General features: G+C 46.9%; 1 protein-coding gene across 14 annotated transcripts in view; it reads left to right on the top strand.

Annotated features, from left to right (window-relative positions):
- Positions 1-21,874, top strand: part of USP54 (ubiquitin specific peptidase 54) — a 270,753-nt gene that overhangs the window by 72,202 nt on the left and 176,677 nt on the right. Inside the window, exon 1 of one of the 14 annotated variants that reach the window (XM_077821029.1) lies at positions 13,068-13,103. The exons of the other annotated variants lie outside the window; for them this stretch is intronic. The gene's annotated coding sequence lies outside the window, so the exon portion shown is untranslated. Of the gene's footprint in view, positions 1-13,067; positions 13,104-21,874 lie in introns of those variants that run through there. 14 annotated transcript variants of the gene reach the window in all.

Genomic DNA, 21,874 nt, shown 5'->3' with positions numbered 1-21,874 from the left:
TGTCCAACATTAGCTGAACAGGGTGTGATTTGCCTGAGGGTATGGCAGAAACGTTTACAGTGCATTTTATCTGTTCTGGAATATGTGCAGTAGTGATTTTGTCCACGCTCAGCACAGTAACATCTGGTATTGTAACTACATGCACCTGTTGATTGAACTGGCTGCTGCGACATACTTTAGCAAAATGCCCAATCTTTTTGCAATGATTGCACTGAGCTACTTTTGCCGGACATCCTGTGTAGCTTGCAAGGTGTTGTGGGGATCCACAGTGAAAGCATGCTTTTACTGTATTTTGAATTTGCTGATTCGGTAGTTTTTCATTAGTTTTCCTCTTGTAATTGTTTGTCTGCAGTGATAGTGAACTTTTCTGCAAAGGAGTCACAGCCTGGACTGTGCCTCCTGTATCCATGCTCATTATTTTGGCTTCAGCTGTAGCTGACTCAGTCTCGGTAGCAATGGTTATTGCTTTTTCTTGTGTAAGTTGTGGTTCTAGAAGTAAGTGTTCTCTTACATGAAGTATGGTTGTTTTCTCAATGAGCTGGTCTCTAATCATCTCATCTGCCATATTCCCAAAGTCAAAAGTTACAATCAGACTCCTGAGGGAAGCAATATACTGCATTATAATCTCCCCTGTTCTCTGCTCACACTGGCAAAATCTATAGTGATTAGCTACTACATTCACTTTTGGCACAAAAAAATTCTTTAATGCAGTGAGTGCAGTCTCATATTTATCATCTGCAAGGGGAAAGGTGTAAAATATACTCTGCCCTTCTGCTCCAAGGCAGTGGATTAGCAGAGCACGCTTTCTTACTTCAGAAATCTCTGTAGCACTGATTGCAAGCAGATAAGTCTCAAACATGTGGATCCAGGCAGTAAAAGCTATTGGATGCTCACCTGGGCTTTGCAGAAAAGGTGCAGGTGGGTTCAGAGGCAGAAGATCCAGCCTCATCACCAAAATGTTGTAGCAACCAGGCAAGGTACTAACAAACTTCAACAGGACTTTAAAAATAAAGTGGAAACCTCTTTACCAAGCTGCTGCTGCACCCTCTGTAGCTCTCACTCCACCTTCTCAACTTCCCCCCGCTCCTTCCTGTTTTCTGACCTTTCAGACTCCCAAGAGCCAGTGCTCCCAGTTCTAATAATTACAAGCAGCATCTAAACATCACACATTGGTGGAACTGAACCAGAGGAGGCAACAGTGGGGAAAACTTTAGAAAATGACCATAGTATGTAGGTGGTGCCTTGAATGAGTAATGTTACAACTTCTTACAAACTCCCACTTGTATTACCGCTCTCCCTCCCCTTAATAGCTACTGCCTCACAGTTGGGAAGAACCCCAGGAATATATCACTGATTGGGTCAGACACTGTATCACTATAAGCATTGGTTTCAGAGTAGCAGCCGTGTTAGTCTGTATCTGCAAAAAGAAAAGGAGTACTTGTGGCACCTTAGAGACTTACAAATTTATTTGAGAATAAGCTTTCGTGAGCTACAGCTGCATCCAATGAAGTGAGCTGTAGCTCACGAAAGCTTATGCTCAGATAAATTTGTTAGTCTCTAAGGTGCCACAAGTACTATAAGCATTGTATAACTTTCTGGTGGTTTGTACAGTATCTGGAGTTAACAGGAAGTACTTTACCTTCCAGCAGTCTTGAATGAATATACTTTGCCGAAATGCACAAATAATGTTTAGCGAGATCCTAGGCAGTGTGTTGTATGTTGTGGGGGTCAGAGCAAGAAAAGGCGTGTTGAAAGATGGAGGCACAAGGGGGGATGAGGTGGGTAAAGAGTAAATGGAGTAGAATAAAGTGAGTTGGAAGACTTAACATAGCATCATTTTTGCCTCTGAATCTGGAGCAGAAAAGATGAGAACAAACAGCTGCTTTCAGTGCATCACTTGGCATGCAGCAGCAGTGAATGATTTGACCTGCATTTCAGCTGAAAATGAATTTTGCTGTGACTCCTCCAAGGAAGCTTTTTATGTTCTGGCAATGTGAAGAAGAATGTTGGGGATGGGACACAGAAATAGAATGATTAGGGGGAGCACATTCCGCAGTGCTGGGAACGTACTGGGAAGGGCAGTCTCTGTCACTTTAAAAAAAACAATGACCTGTCTGTTGGAGGAGGGGCAGTTTCCTGAGAATCAGGTGCATGTCTGGAGCGATGATGTCATCCTTCTACTAGACTAGCCTGAGAGAGACGGATGCAGAGGAGGGAATATTTTCCTTAACACTGGCTTCCAGCTGGGAGGAGGAGGAAACTGACAGAGCTCAAGGCAATTTGTGAGTATCAAATATAGAACTATTGCTTAAATCTTCTGAAATCTGAAGCAGTGAACTGCAGGTTGAAGGTGATACACACAGCTTCATTCGAAGTTGAGAATTGTGGACAGACTATAGAAGTACTGAGGAGATTCTTCTGTTACCAACATCCCATGCCAGCAAACACTTTTGATGTTGCTTCCTAATAAGCTGTCATGGACAATATTATTGACCTCCTCTTTCAGCAATAGTGAACAAGCTACATGGTTTGTTCAGGGATTCAGGCCGTTTTCTCACATTTAAAGAACCACTGTAGTAGCATTTGATTCTGGTAGCGAGAGAGAGAGTGTGTGTGTGTGTGTGTGTGTGAAACACCATTGTTATTTAAAATCCGAGTGGATCTTTGGTCCTCAGAGACTACCTGATAACCTCAGTCTTTCATTGCTAGCTTGTAAATGATTTAACTAATGTGAGCAGGTATCAATAATAGGTAAGAAAAGCTTGTCTTATGGAGAGATCATATGCTATTTTTTTGTGATTTTAATATCTTACTGGCACTGCAAGAGGTGAGGAAGAGAGTGAGAAGGCAAGTGTGTGCATAGTAACCTGAAACCTTAGATTTGTAAGTTTCTTGGGGCAGGGACTGTGTCTTTGTCTCTCTGTGTGCAAAGCCTGATACAATGCGGCCCCACTCCTGACTTGAGCCTCTGGGCACTATTCTAATATAACTATCTTCTTCTTCCCATTTATTCTGCTGTCTTAAGAACATACAGGATTCCAAAGTTATTAAGGTGAAAGAAACTCTTTATGGTACCATTACTATGGTTTATATTTTTATTCACATTGAAGTAAAAACTTATACCATGGCTGACTCAGTTTTCCTTCCGCTGTTCTGTATCACCAGTGATAAATAATATTCAAAAACAAACAAACAAAAAATGTGAACTTCTAAGGAACATGGGTGCCCTTTAAAAGGTCATTCTAATTTTAGGTAGTAACAGGTTTCAGAGCCATTCCCTATACTTCAAATGGGAAATATTGCTAGATTTAGTGTGTCCTTAACATAAACCCCCAACCCAAGGATGGAAGAAGTGACCATGCTGGTGCCAGTATCTATGATAACCAAACAATAACAACAATACGTGTAGAGTACTGTTAGCCCAAACTGCCATGGATTTTTCTTTGCTTATACCTCCAGATTTCAAGAGGGTCCTCTCAGGAGGGGTGGCCTTTTTCCTAACCCATTTACTGGTGGTATGAATCCAGGCAGGGGAGAGGAGACTTCCTGCTTGTCATGCAACACACTTATGTTGTTTTGTTTGTTTGTGTTATGGTAGCATCTCAGAGCCACAGTCATGTATCGGGACCCCATTGTGATAGGTGCTGTACAAATCCAGAACAAGATGATGGTCTCTTTTACTGCATCAGAAAAAGTACTTTGTACACTGATTCTTTGCATATGGAAATTGACTTTTTTCTGCAGCATTTTTCATAAAAATGTGCATAATCTTTTAAATTTTAATCTGTACACCAGTTGTTAGCACTAATAAATGTACACTGTACTCGATCCTAGAGGTGTGTGATCTCTCATGAGACTGAAACATACTTAGAACCTTCTGCTTCTAGATAAAAGTTGCTACATGTAATGTAAAGTATTATATTTTGGTAGACCAAGATAACTCAAAATACAGAGCCAGTTCCTCAATTGTGGGCAAGGAACACACAGCACGGGATGGGGTCGGGGATGCAGAAGTGACTTTCTCACTCCCCTTGTCCATTGGCTGGTCTATGCTAGGCAGGCTGCTATTCCCCACCCCATTTGCCAATGGCAGCTAGTAGATACCTCTGTGGAGGAGAGTCCTGGCCACACCCCTTTCTCCAAATCATTTCTCTCTATGCTGGCACTGAAGGGTGGGTGGGGGTATAAAAAATCCATAAAACATCTGTCTGACCCAAACACTCTCAGGCTCAGGCCAAATCCTCCAAGTCCACTGTGTTTTGGGCCAGTGTGGCTGGTGAAATAGTACAGAGCATGTGGCCCAGGCTCTGAGCTCCCGCATATAAGACACTATACTTGAAGGATGATGTGTGCATTCTATTCTTAACCTTTCTTGAGGCGTTCACTTATCACTTTATTAAATATATTACTATATTTAGGTCTTTTTGAGCATTCTGTACAGTCTCTATGCTGGATTCGCTGATCTGCAAAATTAGTTTTGCACAAAGTAAACTTCAAATGGGTGGAATAGGTGCTGGAGAGATCCCCCCACTCAGGGGGAATCTCAGACAGGGGTAAAGCTAGAGGAGGGGGCTCTGCCACCTGTCTCCACCACCTCCTGTTCTGCAACCCTGGTCCCGGTTGACGGAAAGGGGCATGGTGAAGCCAAGGCTCCACTACACCTGATTCCCTGCTAGTTAAGGTTCCCGCAGGAATATTACATTAGCAATATAAGTTAAAGTTTTCTTCTTGAGCTAAATTTATGGCACGGCTTGTCAACTTTCCCTTTCTACCATGCCCAAGTTCCATCTGGAGAATCAAGCCCTCTAAATCTGTAGAACAGGGTTCTGTGGCTACTCCACTAGCACTGTAGATACATTTGCCTACTTAGCCTCCACATAGACTCATAGATACTAAGGTCAGAAGGGACCATTATGATCATCTAGTCCGACCTCCTGCACAACGCAGGCCACAGAATCTCACCCACCCACTCCTGCGAAAAACCTCTCACCTGTGTCTGAGCTATTGAAGTCCTCAAATCGTGGTTTAAAGACTTCAAGGAGCAGAGAATCCTCCAGCAAGTGACCCGTGCCCCATGCTACAGAGGAAGGCGAAAAACCTCCAGGGCCTCTTCTAATCTGCCCTGGAGGAAAATTCCTTCCCGACCCCAAATACACAATATTTCAGATGAGGTCTCACTGGTCCTTGTATAATGGTACTAACACCTCCTTATCTCTACTGGAAATACTTCGCCTGATGCATCCCAAGACCGCATTAGCTTTTTTCACGGCCATATCACATTGGCGGCTCATAGTCATCCTCTGATCAACCAATACTCCGAGGTCCTTTTCCTCCTCTGTTACTTCCAAGTAATGTGTGGCCAGTTTACAACAGAAATTCTTGTTATTAATCCCTAAATGCATGACCTTGCACTTTTCACTATTAAATTTCATCCTATTACTATTACTCCAGTTTACAAGGTCATCCAGATCTTCCTGTATGATATTCCGTTGCTTCTCTGTATTGGTAATACCTCCCAGCTTCGTGTCATCCACAAACTTTATTAGCACATTCCTGCTTTTTGTGCCATGGTCAGTAATAAAAAGATTAAATAAGATTGGTCCCAAAACCGATCCCTGAGGAACTCCCCTAGTAACCTCCTTCCAGTCTGATAGTTCACCTTTCAGTATGACCCGCTGTAGTCTCCTCTTTAACCAGTTCCTTATCCACCTTTCAATTTTCATATTGACCCCCATCTTTTCCAGTTTAGCAAATAATTGTCCATGTGGAACCATATCAAATGCCTTACTGAAACTGAGGTAAATTAGATCCACTACGTTCCCTTTTGTCTAAAAATCTGTTACCTTCTCAAAGAAGGAGATTAGGTTGGTTTGACATGATCTACCTTTTGTAAAGCCATGTTGTATTTTGTCCCAATTACTATTGACCTGAATGTCCTTAACTACTTTCTCCTTCAAATTTTTTTCCAAGACCTTGCATACTACAGATGTCAAACTAACAGGCCTGTAATTACCCAGATCACTTCTTTTACCTTTCTTAAAAATAGGAACTATGTTAGCAATTCTCCAGTCATACGGTACAACCCCTGAGTGTACAGATTGATTAAAAATTCTTGCTAATGGGCTTGCAATTTCATGTGCCAGTTCCTTTAATATTCTTGGATGAAGATTATCCCTAAGCTCCTCATTAGCCTCGTTAAAGACTGAGGCAAAGTATTTATTTAGATATTGGGCCATGCCTAGATTATCCTTAACCTCCACTCCATCCTCAGTGTTTAGCGGTCCCACTTCTTCTTTCTTTGTTTTCTGCTTATTTATATGGCTATAGAACCTTTTACTATTGCTTTTAATTCCCTTTGCAAGGTCCAACTCTACATGGCTTTTGGCCTTTCTCATTTTATCCCTACATGTTCTGACCTCAATAAGGTAGCTTTCCTTGCTAATCCCTCCCATCTTCCACTCCCTATATGCTTTCTGCTTTTTCTTAATCACATCTCTGAGATGCTTGCTCATTCAGCTTGGTCTACAACTCCTGCCTATGAATTTTTTCCCCTTTCTTGGGATGCAGGCTTCTGATAGTTTCTTTCTGATAGTTTCTCACATTAATGTAGCAGTCACAAAGGCATAGACTGGGTTAGTAAAATGTACTGTGTTTTGCAGCAACCATTGTTTACCACTCTGGTTCTTCAGTGCGTTTGCCTGTGCATTTGCCTGTCCAGTATGTGATGTTAGGAACAAGAAACAAAATTCTTTCGCATTTATAGCTGTTTTCTATTGGCTTCAGAGTGTTATTGAGAGTATCTGCATTGATCTCTAAATAGGCCTCTGCCTTGGATCCTGGAGATGATCATTTCTTTCCCCATGTACATTGGGGTCAGCTGGGACCCCAGACACTGAAATCCGCTTTCCCTGGTGGTTGCAGAGACCGAAGTCTCATCTCTCTTCGCAGGCATTTGCTGAAGGGAAGATTTGTGCTAGTGAAGGATACTGTGCTTTGGAGGTGCATACTTTTTTATATATGAGACAAAAAATTGTATTTTAGTCTATCCATTTTATTTCAAATATAAATGGGGCTGGCTTTATAAATCAAAACTATATTAAAATGAAATTTGTGTGTTTATCTGGTTGGGGTCAATTGGGAATAAAATATGTTAGGACCACTTTTTAAGAATATGAAACTAAGTAAAAATCTTAATGCAGTCTTTAAAAATGGCTTAATCCTATCCAAATTGCTAGCAAATGCATGTTATACATACCTTTTATATTTTGAATGAGTTGTGAGGGAGGGGGAAGCCACACTGTTTTAGCTGGAAGCAATTTAGGACTTGGCTTTAAATGGTTTTAGGTAACATGGTTTTAATACAAGAGTGGATGAGACGTAAGTAGAGAAAGCAATACCGCTCCTCTGCAGATTTTCATTCTGTGACTGGGTCAAGTGTTAAGGCTGTGTCTGCCTTAGAAAAGTGAGCTGTTGTCTGACTCTGGGAATAAAATAAGATTTCCCCCAGAGGTCCCCTTCAGCCAATGTTGAAAACAATTGTCATACTGTATGGACAGGGTCAACAGAGTTCAACATATATTTTAACACAGCATTTTAGAACGTCTCATTCTAAAGTTGTCTGTACTAGGCTATTTTATTGATGCAGCACCATTAGCAGGAGCATTATCACAGACTGTGTCATGTAGACCTGACTGGGTGGCTGATACAATTTTTTTAAAAAATCTGTAATAGCTTGGAGATATGTTTACATTTACAGCTTCAACATTGAGGGAGGGCTGGTGGAAAGCCGTTTGTCATCCTCTGTCAAATGTAGACACAGCGTAAGACAAATGATCTTAGCTGTTCATCTAACCTCAGCATGGACATTATGTGTTGTGAAATTGGCTGTCATGGCATAGTTTTGCCTTTTTGCTGAAGACGGTCACTTGGCAAGGAATGGCAATATAGAGGATATAGGCGGAGCAGCTGCAGCTACCTTCCCTTATTCCTGACCTGTAAAATAAAACCTCTTAGTTCACATCCACTTCTGTCATTTTCCATAGAAGATTTTTGTCCTATACGGTTAAATTGTGTGGTATGGGAATACATTCTTCTGCATCAAGCTAATTGCAAGAGTCATAGTCAACTTGTCTGCATATATCCTTGCTGCTTATGCTGTTAAGCCTTTAAATCTAAACAAAGTGAGGTGGAGAGAAACATTTAATGCTTTGTTGTGCTGTTTCATCTTGCTGTGTTTGTCTGCCTCACTTCTGTCTGAGGTAGCTGTGTGGATGGTTGTATAATTGTTAGCATTGTTGTCAGCTCCTGTAGCCCCAAGGGCTGCAGTATTTGACCAAAGCTCTTTGGTGATTGCTTTCCTGTCCTAATTTGGGTGATGACAAAAGGATGTTGGAGGAATGCAAATATATCCTGTATTTTTTTTCTCTTGTAAAACTACAAAGATTACCACTGAATACCTGTGGGCCAGATCCTCTGCCTGGGTAACCTGGTGTAGCTTCCTGTTTATAAATTGAGCTATGCTATGCTGATTTTCATCAGCTGAGGATCTGGCCCAGTATCTATAGTTTGGGAATGGAATCATGTTTGACATCTGAATAGTTTGGTTCTTGGTGGTAGGTGAGGCCAAACTCTATTAACCACCTCAGCTCAGAACGAGTCAGAGAGGCTGGTTTAGCAGAATGTGTCCAATTTGCTTTTCCCAATTATAGCTGCTGTGTGGTTTTTATTGGTTTAACTTGAATTTCAGATATGATGGACAGCAGGTATTAGTTTGTACTAGGGAAAGCCTGTGTAAAGACTCGCGCTCTATCTCATGCCCTTCATCCAAAGGATAAAACAAAATGACAAAGGTAAAGCTCAGTTAGAAGGTCACTAATAACAGATATATTGTCAGTTTGCTGAAACTCTTGGCTATTTCAGAGTAGCACTATCCTTATGGATGGTGGTGGATCCTGGGCCCCACCCCTTCCTGATGAGGCCCCACCCTCCGCAACAGGAGCCAGGAGCCCCTTCAAGCCCCGGGCCAGCTGGAACCCCGAGCCACACCCACCCACCCTCGCCACAGGAGCCCTGGGCTGGCCCCAGCCGTGCCGGTCGGCCCGAGCATCCCCAGCCCAGCATCCTGCGGCTCTGCCTTCCCTGGCCTATTACACCTGCCGCCCATGACTGTCCTGTGAAATACAAACTGACAAATCCCAATGATGTCTGAGTAGCTGAGAGTCTGTGGACTTTCTTGTTTAATGCTTTGTTTTACTCCAGCTTTTGCTTGTCTCTGTTTAGACAGCTAACAGAATCCAAGCATTGGGTACTTTTTGAAGAACCGGTCTGCTGCTTTTTTACATTTTAGTTTTCTATTGGCTTCAGAGTGTTATTGAGGGTATCTGCGTTGATCTATAAACAGCTGTCTGCCTTGGATCCTGGAGATGATCATTTCTCTCCCCATGTACCTTTGGGTTCAGCTAGGTCCTGTTGATGCCTGATGGGGAATTCAGTATTTCCTGTTGCTGAACCCCTCCACTGAGCAGCCGAGATTTCTTTTGCTATATTTCTGTCTTTTAATTTCATAGTAACTTGGAAGACTAAGGACTTGTCTACGCTACAGAGTTTAGTCAACTTACATTGACAACCCAGTACTGCTTTAATTACATTGGTTGTGCATGTCCATGCAACACTCCTTGTGTCAGCAGAGCACGTCCACAGTTGGTGCTCTTGCATTGATAGAGAGAGCATTGCCTCATGGGTAGCTATTCCCCTGTGCAACTCACCACCCTCTACTGGTGGGAGATCTGGGAATGGATCTCAGTGCATCATGAGGGCATGCTCACAGTCCCATGATACAGTTCTTTCCGTCCTATCATTCCATGGGCTTCCACAATTGTTTTGTTTCCATTTTTTAACAGCCCCTGTAAACTCTGCACCCGCCTTTGCTGCCTGAAAGCATGGATCCTGAACTGCTGACCAGTCTAGTGATAAGCTTTATGAACACAGTGTGGCTGGTTCTGTCATATTTCATGAGCTGAGAAACAGAAAATCAATCTGTGGTGCCTCCCCTGCAGTGTGTAATGGAAAGAAACAATTCAAGATTGCTGATGGCATTCATGGAGCAGTTGCACACGGTGGACCATTGGTACTCGTGATAGTATTGCATTGTGATGCATGTATGGGATGATGAGCGATGGCCGCAGAACTTTTGGATGTGCAAAGCCACCTTCCTGGAACTCAGAGTAGCAGCCGTGTTAGTCTGTATTCGTAAAAAGAACAGGAGTACTTGTGGCACCTTAGAGACTATCAAATTTATTTGAGCATAAGCTTTCGTGAGCTACAGCTCACTTCTTCAGATGATGAAGTGAGCTGTAGCTCACGAAAGGTTATGATGAAGTGAGCTGTAGCTCACGAAAGCTTATGCTCAAATAAATTTGTTAGTCTCTAAGGTGCCACAAGTACTCCTTTTCTTCCTGGAACTGTGCGCGGAGTTCACCCCTGCCCTGCGGTGCAAGGACACCAGAATGAGAGCTGCCCTCACAGTGGAAAAGTGAGTAGTGATCACTGGGTGGAAGCTGGCAACTCCAGACTGCTACTAGTCAGTCGTGAATCAGTTCGGAGTGGGAAAGTCCACTGTGGGGGTTGCGGTGATGCAAGTGTGCAGGGCCATTAATCGCCTCTGGCTAAGAAGGACCATGATTATGGGTAATGTACAGAAAATAATTGATGGCTTTGCGGCAATGGGATTCCCTAACCTGCGGCAGGTTGGTAGATGGCACACACATCCCAATTTTGGCCCCAGACCATCTTGCGACAGAGTACATCAAACAAAAGGGCTACTTCTCCATGTCTTGCAGGTGCTGGTGGATCATTGGGGCCGTTTCAATGACATCAATGCGGGTTGCTCAGGGAAGGTGCATGATGCACACATCTTTAGGAACACTGGACTTTTTGAAAGCTGCATGCTGGAACTTTATTTCCAGACCAGAATATTCCAATGGGGTATGTGCAAATATCCACAGTGATCCTGGGAGACCCTGTCTATCCTTTACTCCCGTGGCTCATGAAGCCTTACACTGGGAACCTAGACAGCAGCAAGGAGCACTTCAACAACAGGTTCAGCAGATACTAAAATGACAGTTGAATGTGCCTTTGGCAGATTAAAAGGTCGTTGGCACTGCCTTTTTGGCAGGTTAGACCTCAATGAGTAAAATATTCCGATGGTCATAGAAGCCTGCCATGGGTCTGTGTGCTGCTTTGGTCCCTGCAGAAATAGCTGCTATTTGGTACGACACAGTTTCCTACAGCAGGGGGAAAAAATAAGGCAGCTCTGCCAAGGAATCTTCGGCAGAGGATTGCAGAGTATCTACGTGAAAGTTTCCTAGAGATCTCTATGTAGGATTCCCGAGACATCCTGGTGTACGTTAACAAACTTTTTCCGCTGGGCCCCCACTGTGTGGCTTCATAGCCTTCATTGTTAATTTCTATTCCTTATCCGTCCTCTACCGTATAACAAAGTAAATGAGACCTCAATCTCCTATCACTGTGCAGTATCAAAGCAAAATACCTACTTAGTAGAGCTTGCCTCTCCTGCTTAGCGAGTGCTGAGCTGGAGTGCTGGGACTGGCTAGAGTCAAAAATAGGTCCTGGTTTGCCATGCCACCGGATGACTCTGTCGCATCTCCCACTTTCTCCTCCAACTCCACTTCCTCATCCACCACTTTGTCCTTGGCTCCACTGGCCGTTGCCTCCAGTCCCCCTAAAGTGTCTACAGGGCTCTTGATGGCGTGCAGCTACTTGTAGAAGCAGCATATCTTCAGCCCTGCACCAGAGCAACAGTTGCCCGCCCTTGCCTTCTGCCACGCCTTCCTCAGCTCCTTGATTTTAGCACAGCACTGCTGCATGTCCATTTCATGTTCCTTCTCCTGTGTGCCACAAGTAATCTGCCTGTAGATATCAAAGTTCCTATGGCTTGAGCAAAGCTGTGATGCACAATCTCCTCTTCCCCCAGATCCAGCAGATCCAACAGCTCCAGTGTGCTCCATGAGTGAGTGCATGTTTTTGTGGAAAGCCAGCATGGTCAGCTGGGAAGATGCTGTGTGAACAGTACACGCCGAGCAAACAGGAAGAGGAATTTCAAAAATTGAGGGAGCCTTTAAACTGGAGAGAGTGCATCCCTGTGTACCTGCAGAGCAGCAGAGTTCAAACTGCTGACCAATTCAGTCATGATGGGCATTGTGGGACACTTCCTGGAGGTCAATTACAGTGACATAAACAAGTGCACTATCTACACTGATGCTGGGTCACTCTAACTATATTGCAAAAAACTCTATGCTGCTCGTCGAGGTGGTTTTATTTTGTTGGCATAGCAAGGGAGTTAAACTGGTGGGAGGAACCCTGTTGTGTGTATACCTCCAATGTTTTGTTGATTTTTGTTGACAAATCTCTAGTGCAGACAAGACCTTACTTTCTTATTGTCCCCAAAAGAGGAATACTAAATTGCGTAACCTGAAAGGCAGCTCATCGACACTCCTACCTTCTTACTAGTCACTGTGCCTCAATTTGCCAATTTTATAGCTTTTAAAGAACAATTACTAAATACAAAGGTTGCGCACACAAATTTGGATTTGTGTGCGCAACCTTTGAAAGAAAGACACATAATACGGTGTATGCTATCATAGGGTGACCAGGTGTCCGGTTTTCAACCAAAACACCCTGTCAAAAAGGGATCCTTGTGGCTCCGGTCAGCCCTACTGACCAGGCAGTTGACAGTCTGGTTGTCAGCACCACACAGCGGGACTGGCAGGCTCACTGCTAGCTTCCTGCGGCTCCCAGGAAACAGCCAGCATATCTTTCTCCTAGGCTCAGGGGGCTCCACATGCTGCCTTTGCCCGCAGGCGCAGCTCCTATGGGTTGGGTTGGGTCAGGGCTGAGGACGAACTAGTATGACTCACGAACGCTCAACAGGCAGCTGTTGAGGGGTCGTGGTGCGTGCTTCTCCCACTGCTGCCGGCCCTCTTCTCCTCGTGCTCCTTCTGTGGCTGGGCTCCAGCTGCCTGCAGTGTGTGTCCCTGCAGCGACCCACGGTCGGTCGCCCCATCGCCGGCACCCAGGAGTTCGAGGTATGTATCCTTGACTCCGAGTGCTGGGAGTGGGACTGTTGGAGGGGAGGGGAGGAGAACAAGACCAGGGCCAGCCCTGCGGGTAGGAAAGTGGGGGTAGGGACCCAAGCTGCAGGGGGCAGTGAGCCAGGTGACTTCTCTGGAGCAGGGGTGCCCCACTGCTCCACTGCTCTGTGCAGCTACCGCCGCTCCTGTCCCGCTCCCCTTATTTCTCCCCGGAGTCCCTGGCCACTCCAGACTGGAAATGACCACCTGTCTGCTGTGCGGGCTGGGGGAGGCTGCTGTTGGGGTGTCCCCCTGCCCCCACCCAGGAGCAGACTTACCAGGAAACAAACTGTGTGCTGGCACGGGGCCCCCAGTGACTGAGGGACCCCCAAAACAAAGGAGAAATCTCATCTGACAACCTGCTCCTAAGTCCCAGCCGACAGCACAGCAGGGCTCAGGCAGACAGGGTGCCTGCATGCCATGGCCCGGTGGCTCCATGCTGCTCCCAGAAGCGGCCAGCTGCTGGCATGTCTCTGTGTGCCCCTGGCAGTGGGGGAGGCGGCTGCGTGCACTGCCACTGTCCCCCTCCACCACAGAGGCACACAGAGACGTGCCAGCAGCAGGGCTAAGGCAGCTTCCTGCCCGCTCTGCCTCCCTCCCTCCATGCCATACCGCTTCTGGAAGCAGCCAGTATGTTCCTGTGGTCCCTGGCGGGGGGTGGGGGGGTGTCCCCGCATGCTGCCCCCACCCCAAGCGCCGACTCTGCAGCTCTCATTGGCCAGGAACTGTGGCCACTGGGAGCTGCGGGGCCGGCGCCCACGGGCAGCAGCACACAGAGACCCCTCCCCCCAGCCTAGGAGCCACTCCTGGAGGAGTGTGTGTGCTGGTCACTTTGGGAGGCGTGCCGCCCGAGGTAAGTGCCACTGCTCTGCCCCAGCCCAGAGCCCACACCCAAACTTCCTCCCAGAGCCTGACCCCCACACCCCTCCTGCACCCCAACCTCTTGCCTCAATGAAGGTACCTCGGGGACGGGATGGGAGAGAAGAGAGAATGTTCTTTTTCTTGGCTGGGTCCCGAGGGGGGTTCCCTGAAAATGAACCTGCGTACAGGGCCCCACTAACTCTAAATCTGTCACTGTCCCCCACCATGTACCCAGTCTCCACTGAGCTGGGGTGATGGGACAGGGGGAATCTGTGTGTGCTGCTGCTTCTCTCCATCTACTGCTGCGGGCAGCTGCTTGTGTCTGAACTTCAGGTGCCTGGTCCTGAGTGTTTTTTTAAAGAGACAGTGCTGTGAGGTGAGCATCAGGAGCTGCTGCTCTGTCCTTAAGCAGCCCAGGCAGGGAAAGTGACCTGGATGCAGGGAGCCCTGACCTCACTCCTTGCTCCCCCTTGCTCACAGCCCTCTATGGGTGCACGGGGGTGGGGCAGAGGAGCAGCAGTATGGGGGGTAGTGAGCAGCAATTCCAGTGACTCCATCACTGCATCCAGATCAGTTTTCCCATGTGCATGCGGGGGTTAGGGGCACAGGAAGGGGGTAGGGGTTGGGGTAAAGAGGGCACAGTGCATGGGTTAGGGGCACAGGAGGGAAGTGCAGGGGGTAGGATTGAAGGGGGTGCAGGGATTAGGGGCACAGGAGGGGCCAGGGATTAGGAGCGAAGGGGGCACAGTGCAGGGGTTAGGGGTGAAGAGGGTAGGGAGCCCATTGGGGGCCAGGGCAATGTGGGTGGGAGTGTGCCATGCATATGGGGGCCAGGGGCACCAAAACGCAAGTTCGCCCAGGGTGCCATTTTCCCTAAGGCCGGCCCTAACGTGAGACTGCCCATTGTGGGGCCCTGTGGGGACTCCTGTGTCACTTCCCCAGTAGGGCCCTGAGAAAGTGCATGAAAGAGTTTCTGTCTAGGCAAGTGTGTGCATCTCCCACATTCAAACCATTGCAGCTCCTGGCCTTCTCTTGGTGCCTGTCTGGGCCTTGCAGTGAAAAGGAGCAAATGAGTGAGAGTGGGGGAGAATGAGGGAGAGAGGGGTGATGGAGTGAGTGGGGGCAGGGCTGCAGAAAGGGGCGGAGCAAGGGTGTTTGGTTTTCTGGAATTAGAAAGTTTGCCACCCTGTGCTATAAACTAAAATGCAACTCAAGGTATTTTACCATTGTTATATTTTTCCTCTGCCTACTCATGCACCTATTGTTGTTGTGTGACCAATATAGTTGCACTAGTGTGGGGCACATTTAAAACATGGTTCAGCCCATTCTACCCTGCAAAACTGAACTGTGTTTTAACCATGAAGGGCATCAATCATATTGTAACTGGTTCCTTCTATCTGGTTGTTTCTGTTGTGTACAGGTCTATTAGGGTAGCATTTCCAGCAGATCATATTGCCCTAAATGTGTTTATATTAATGTCTTTATCTCTTAATAGCGATGTGGTCTGTTGGGGAAGGAGGAGACTGAACAGTTAGGTATTGTCCTTCCTAACCTATCCAAACTTTAATTTTTAAATATTTAGGTCATTGATGTGTGTGTAAGGTGTATAGGCTAGGTATACTTTGACTCTCCCTATACTACAGGTATGATCAAGACAGAAGAATCTGTTTCAAGATGGTTGTTCTCTATCCACTTTCAACAGGTTAAAGTTCATAGTGTGATTGGTACTCCAGTGTACCCATAGCTATGTTGAAAGAGGATCAAGGAACAACCACAAACCCACTCTCCTGTTGGTAATAGCTGTATTCTGTGTTTTCCACAGTATGCATCCGATGAAGTGAGCTGTAGCTCACAAAAGCTTATGCTCAAATAAATTGGTTAGTCTCTTAGGTGCCACAAGTACTCTTTTTCATATTGTAACACATTACTGACTTGGACATAGTTGTGTATAGACAGGACCTTAGACACTGCTTCAAGTTTTAAATAATAGAATCTAGTATTGGAAGAAGGGATGTTATCTTTTGTGTATGAAGTTGTCTTCATAGACAGCATTATCTTTTCTCGCCAGTGACATGGGCTTTGAGAGACACATGATCTTACCAGGATCTGTTCTGGAATAATTGTTTTATGAAGGAACATTTTTTAAATTTAGCCTTGCAACTGTGAAATTCTAAATAGAGGGTTCAAAAGGGGCATGCTCCTTGATTTCAGTATGTATTGGTTTGTTAAATGATTATCTGTAGTTGTCATATCCTGTTACCATCCCCCTCCTGTGAGAAAACGCCCTTCATGTTTAATTAAACAATTTTCAGGAAACAAGCCAACTCAATTGTCACACTTGACTGCAGCAAACCCTTCCTAGTAAAGAATGTGCTGTGATGAAGAGCAATCCATCAAACCTGTCTTAATAGTTTAGAAAAGAGATTTTTTTTTATGGCTTCTGATAAAGTTTGTGGAACTTACTGTTTGTAAAGTTGGGGGTTGGCTTTTCTTTGCCTTATCTCTGTTGTTAGAGCTGCATTCCTAGTAGGTGGTGGTGGGTGGATTGCCTTTCCAATGAGGTGTTCCTGTAATGGGGGAAGGCCTTGTTTTTTGTTTTAACAGCTTCCTATTGTTTGGAACTGTGAATTGTCCTCTCCCATGCTATTCTAGTTCTTTCCTCTTTCCTTAAAACTTGAAGTTGGGTTACTTTGAACAGTCATTGTAATATGTGTGCATTTCATCAGTCTCCCTCCAACCAGCAACAACTGTAATAATACCAGCATGGGATCTATGTAGTAGATCCTTCTGGCTTCAGAAGATAGGACTTGTGAAATGAGAAGATGTTCTTTCTTTCAGTGTTACTGGGATTGTGACTGCCAAAATGTGTTGCCTTTTTTTGGCTCGACTCTAGACACTCACATGAATTTTCTTCTGCGTTGTACTAATAGGTAGACAATGCCACTTCTTTGTTAACTTTAATTATGCACATTTTCATTTGTGCGCTGTTGTGCCTCTTTAAAATACTTTTTCTAAACAGAAAGATGCCTCTGGACTTTCATCCCATATTTTGACTTCTGAGAGCATTCCTTATAAACACTAAGATGAAGCCAGTTCTACAGGTTTAAAAGATGGGATTTTTTTTATCAGAATCTATTGATTTCAGTTTGCGACTTCGTTATCCAAACGTGGATTTTGGCAATTCAGTTCCCACTCTGGCATATTGTATAGTGTAAATATACATAAACAGATTGTTTTTGGAGGGTGTTTGTTAGATACAGTTTTGCTCCATATAGTACCTGCTGCTCCTTGAGTTATTTAGTATTTGACGGCCAAATTTGCCTTAATAAAATCAGATTTTACAGGGTGTGCTGCGGGAGGGGGAGGAACTGGGTGGGAAGAGGCATAGTGGGTGTTTGGGGGCAGGGCCTGGGGTGGGGCAGAGTGGGAGCGGGAAGAGGTGGGGTGGGGGCTTGGGGAAAGGGCGGATCCTGGGGTGGGGGTTGAGCACCCCAAGGCCCCAGAGGAAGACGGCACCTGTGCCGGCAGTTCCCCCTGTCCTGCCCTGCCCCGAGCGTGGGTCCCCCTGCCCTGACTCCTGGGGGCTGAAGACTGGTAAGTGGGGGAGGGGAGCACAATTGAAAAAGTTTGGGGACCACTGCTCTAATGCATGGTACTCTTTGGAGGTTTGGACCAGGACCCCATTGTCTTAGGCACTGTACAGAACCAAAAGACAGTTCCTGCCCCAGAGAGTTTACAATCTAAGATAAGAGACAACAGATGATACAAGACAGATGGGGGAAGTACAAGGAAACCGTGTTGGTCTGCATGATAGGCCATTGTCTCATCACATCAGTAGCCTAACCATTGTCAAGTTTTTTATAGGCATCAGAGAAAAGGAGTGTTTTTCAGGAGAATAATGGGGTAGTTTTGAGGACGTTTACAAGGTAGCTTCTTCCAAGCATGAGAGGCTGCACAAGAGAGGGCATGAAGGGGCTTGGTTGAAAATTTAAAATGTGGGCAGCAGAGGCTGGCATCATGGGTCAAATGGAGGCAGGAGTCAACATTTCAGTAGGGAATGATAGTTGGTGGGGATAGGCTTCAAAGGGCCTTGAAAGCGAAGATAAGTAACTTATGTTATATATAATAGAGAACGGGAAGCCAGTAGAGGGATGTAATAAGAGGGGTGATATGGTCAACTGGGATTCGGTTAAATTGGAGAAATAGAGTTGTTTAGATAGGAAGATGGCAGAACTGAAAGAGGAGAGAATGAATTTGTAATTGAGGAAATCAGCCTCGTCATGGGATTTTCACTAGAGAGTCTCTGCTGCAAAGAGTGGGAACAGATAAACCGGATGTTGGGGGTGAGGGAGCAAAAGAGTCAAGGAGGGGGCAGAGAGGGTTAGGAATGGTGGCTTGAGAGGCACGGATGGTGGTACGGATGGGTGCCAGAGGTGGAGAGGACGAGGATGGAGGGAGGGTCAGAGTTGCAGCAAATATCACCAGAAGTGACGAGGAGGAAGAGGTGTAGATGTGTGACCTTGGTTTATGCTAATGGGAGGAGGGGGAGATAGGGATGGAGAGGGGAAGAGGATCTGGTAGAGCTGGTGGGAACAGTAGAGAGGTGAGTAGCAAGAATGGGGAGAAAAGAGGAGGAGTGATGGTATGATGCAGCAGAGGTGTGTAATGAGAGTCGTGGGTGAGTGGCAGATGGACAAGGTTACAAAGAAAAGCTTGAAAAATGTTGTGTAGCTATAGGAAGGGAAAGGAAAGGGACAGCAGCACCTGACCCGGCCAGGCAGCTGGAGTGTGTTTTCCTAGGAAGAGGGAAGAAGGTGACTGGGCTTCACCAGGGGTGGGCAAACTTTTTGGCCGAGGGCCACATTGGAGTTGCAAAACTGTATGGAGGGCCAGGTAGGGAAGGCTGTGCCTCCCCAAACATCCTGGCCCCTGCCCCTTATCCGATCCCTCCCACTTCCCACCCCCTGACTGCCCCCCTCAGAACTCCCCACCCATCCAACCCCCCTACTCCTTGTCCCCTGACCATCCCATCCCGGGACCTCCGCTCCAACCGCCTCCCCAGACTTCACTCCCATCCAAATCCCCCCGCTCCCTGTCCCCTGACTGCCCGGACCCCTATCCACACCACCGCCCACTGACAGGCCCCCCCCCGGACTCCCATGCTTATCCAACCCCCACTGTTCCCCGTCCCCTGACAACTTCCCCCTCCTGCCCCCAAACATCCACCCCATCCAACCGCCCCTTGCTTCCTGTCCCCTGACTGCACCCCGGGACCCCCTGCTCTTTATCCAACCCCTTGGCCCCCTTACCATGCTGCTCAGAGCAGCATGTCTGGAAGCCGTGCTGCTCGGTCGGAGTCAGACACGCTGCCCTGCTGCCCAGAGCGCTGCCCGCATGGCGAGCTGAGGCTGCAGAGGAGGGGCCGGGGGCTAGCCTCCCCAGCTGGGAGCTCAAGGGCTGGGCAGGACGGTCCTGCCGTAGTTTGCCCACCTCTGATCTGGGTGGAGAAGACACTGTGGAAAGAGTGGATTTATGAGGCTTGCATCAGTTCCCCCTGCTGGCCAGCTATTTTTTAAGTTATTTCCTCATTTTTGGACTCTAGAGACTCATCACAGAGTGGCTTGCCTTTTTTAAAGGCTCTGGTGTATATACAGTTGTGCTTATATCTTCTTCTCAGGGAAAGTCCACTGATCCATGACACTGGTTTTACTCCTGATTGCAGTTCCTTGGAGGATGGGGAAGGAGGGAAGGCCAGGGTTGAGGCAAATGGCACTAGAAGTAAGAAGGAGGAGGAAGAAGAGGCGGAGGAGGGTGTGGATATGGGTTGGGATCTTGATTTGTGCTGGTGGGAGGAGGAGGGAGATAGGGATGGAGAGGGGAAGAGGATGCTGTAGAGCTGGTGGGAGCAGTAGAGGGGTGGGAAACCAGGCTCTCGATCAAAGCAGACTATGTGACCACACCCCTGAAGACTCAGCCTGCCACTGTGACTTGCTTCTAGTAGCTGCAGGGAGGCTTTAATGAATGTCTTGCTCAGAGAACCAAGAAAATAAACAACCAAAAAGGGACCTTTTTTGTTTGGCTTATTGAATTGTTTAACTGTTACTGGGCTGTTATTTACCCTTGGGGCTCTGCAGCAAGATTGCTTGGAAATAGTGTTGACAGGTGTCTGGTGTTTGACCGGAATGCCCAGTCAAAAAGGGACCTTGGCAGCTCTAGTCAGCACCACTGACTGGGCCGTTAAAAGTCCAGTTGGTGGGGCTGGCAGGTTCCCTACCTGGCTTCGTGTGGTTCCCTGGAAGCAGTGACGTGTCCCTCAAGTCCTAGACAGAGGGCCTCCGTTTGCTGCCCCCGTCCCGAGCGCTGGCTCTGCTCCCATTGGTTGGGAACTGTGGCCAATGGGAGCTGTGGGGGCTGCGCCTGTGGGCGAAGGCAGTATGCAGAGCTGTCTGTCCGCGCCTCCGCCTAGGAGCCGAGGGACATGTCACAGTTTCCAGGGAGCCCCACCGAGGTAAGCACTGCCTGCACCCAACCCCCTGCCCACTCACTTACCCAAACTCCCTCCCAGAGCCTGCACCCCCTCTGGCAGCCCTGAGCCCCCTCCTCCCAGAACCTGTATGCTGTGGTACCTCCTGCCCCAGCCCTGAACCCCTCCCACACCCAAACTCCCTCCTGCAGCCTGCACCCCACACTCCTTCCCCTCCAACTCCTTGCCCCAGCCCAGAGCCCCTTCCCACACCCTGAACCCCTCATTTCTGGACCCACCCAAGAGCCTGTACCCTTCTCACACCCCAATCCCCGTCTCAGCCTGGAGCCACCTCCCACACTCCGAATTCCTCTTGCACCCTAAACTCCTCATTTCTGTCCCACCCCAGAGCCCCCTCCTGCATCTTGAACCCCACATTTCTGCCCCCGAAGCCCTCACCCCCTTCCGCACCCCAGTCCCCTGTCCCAGCCTGGTGAAAATGAGCAAGTGAGGGAGGGTGGGTAAGAGCAAGTGACAAAGGGCGGGGGATGGAGTGAGCAGGAGTGGGGTCTAGGGGAAGGGGCGGAATGTTAGGTTTTGTGCAATTAGAAAGTTGGCAACCCTACTTGGAAAATCCCCTTCTGATACTGAAGTAGCTGGCTCCAGCAACTTCCAGTGCAGTATGTCTGGATGGGCCTTTCTGGCAAAGACACCAAACAGGCAACCAGAGAAATTGAGAAATCATCAGGAAGGGATGAAATGCTTGTGCTGTGAGTTGGCTGGGCCATGTTGCTTTTCACTCTCCTCCATACAGCCAGCCCTGGAGAGACAAGAGGGATAGCAGCCCAGACATGGACAAAGTTGTAGGCTGACCATGTGTGAGGTGGTCCCCCAAACGGGGGCGAGTGGAAGGAATTTTCAAAGTGTTGGTTCAAGTCTACATCAGTAGAACTAATTTTATGCAGACATATCTGGTCCAGTTTACACGTGTCAGATATTTTCCTCTCACATGCTTCTCATCAGATACAGTTTGCAGACCTGATCTTATCTCACAGTTTCTATAGAAAACAAAAGTTTTTCATTCTCAGGCCACCTGCCCCCCTTCAGCCCACTTCCAAACCAAGGGATTTCTAGTCCATTCTAGAGCTGACAGTGGCTTTTGCAGCAATGCTGTAAGTCCACATACGAAGCTGAAATGAACATAAATGGAGCTATGTAGTTTCCTTGTTCTTGCTAATAGTGTGTTGTCTTCGTAACTTAATAGTGATCCTTTTTAAAACAAGTTTGTCTAAACATGAAAACTAAGCTTGAGTCACCAAAATCTGACTGGAACCTCTTGTGGTGTTACTATTGGAGTTGACAACATAATGAAGATTGTTTCTATCATTGTTTTATTTTGTTT

Source organism: Eretmochelys imbricata, chromosome 7 (assembly GCF_965152235.1).
Source record: "Eretmochelys imbricata isolate rEreImb1 chromosome 7, rEreImb1.hap1, whole genome shotgun sequence".
NCBI classification, from domain to species: domain Eukaryota; kingdom Metazoa; phylum Chordata; order Testudines; family Cheloniidae; genus Eretmochelys; species Eretmochelys imbricata.
The sequence above is the reverse complement of the archived record's forward strand: the minus strand, read 5'-3'. Positions and strand labels throughout refer to the sequence as shown.